Genomic DNA, 979 nt, shown 5'->3' with positions numbered 1-979 from the left:
ATTGAACGTTTTTGTGAAATCAAAAATTCAACAAATTCTTCTAAAGACTAGCACATTTTAAATCAAATTACTTCTTGTTATTTAGCACTATGTTTTTAAAAAACTAACCATATAAAGTAGAAAAATCCTTTCTTTTTTTAAGGAAAACTTTTAACACCGATAAAACTCAGAGAAGCTAAATAATGAGACGATCTTAAATTTCTTGAATAGAAATTCTTTGCAGTGTATAACTGAGGATTAATATCAAAAAGAAAACTTATTGAATTGAAAGAAATATAAGAGAATATTAAAAAAAACATTCAAGCTATTTCTTCATTTTTGTAATGATAAAAAAAACTATTCTATTCCCAGCGATATAATTTATCGGTGAAGTGATTGGTGACAATATGAACCAAGCTCAATTCTATGTTAGATAAATGTTCAGGTGCCATTGGGATATTAACGCGTTGGCTCTAGTCCTGCCGACTGCGATAAATTATTTTGAGCCGTGGTGGCTTGCTTAGAGGATAGGGCGTTCGCTTTCCAATGCGGTGAACCGGGCTCTAATCCCAGCGAAGGCTGAATACGAATTCCGCATCCGGCTTACACCGACTGCAGTGCTGACGTAAGAAATCCTCAGTGGTGGACGAATTATGGGCCAGTGTCCCTCTGCCAGTAGACAGACTGTAAGAGGATTTCGGGGTTTTTCTCTCCATGTAACGCAAATACGGATTAATTTTATCAAAAATACCTCAATGAAGTCATCATTTTTCTACCAATACTTGATCCATGAGTTCCCTTGTCTTCCGGATTGGGTTCAAAATGACAAGGTTACGGATTTGAATATTAGTATTCGTAGACCCAAATTTGGGTCGGCTGCTCAACGACTGCTATAAAATGTAAAATAAAATAAAATGTAAAGATTGACAGTCTTCATCCATACGCGTTAGTATTTTAGATGAAAAGATAAATAGGTGGATATAAAGTTAATAAAATGAGA

The sequence above is a fragment of the Parasteatoda tepidariorum genome, chromosome 8 (assembly GCF_043381705.1).
Source record: "Parasteatoda tepidariorum isolate YZ-2023 chromosome 8, CAS_Ptep_4.0, whole genome shotgun sequence".
Classification (NCBI taxonomy): Eukaryota; Metazoa; Arthropoda; class Arachnida; order Araneae; family Theridiidae; genus Parasteatoda; species Parasteatoda tepidariorum.
Note: the sequence above shows the minus strand (reverse complement) of the source record.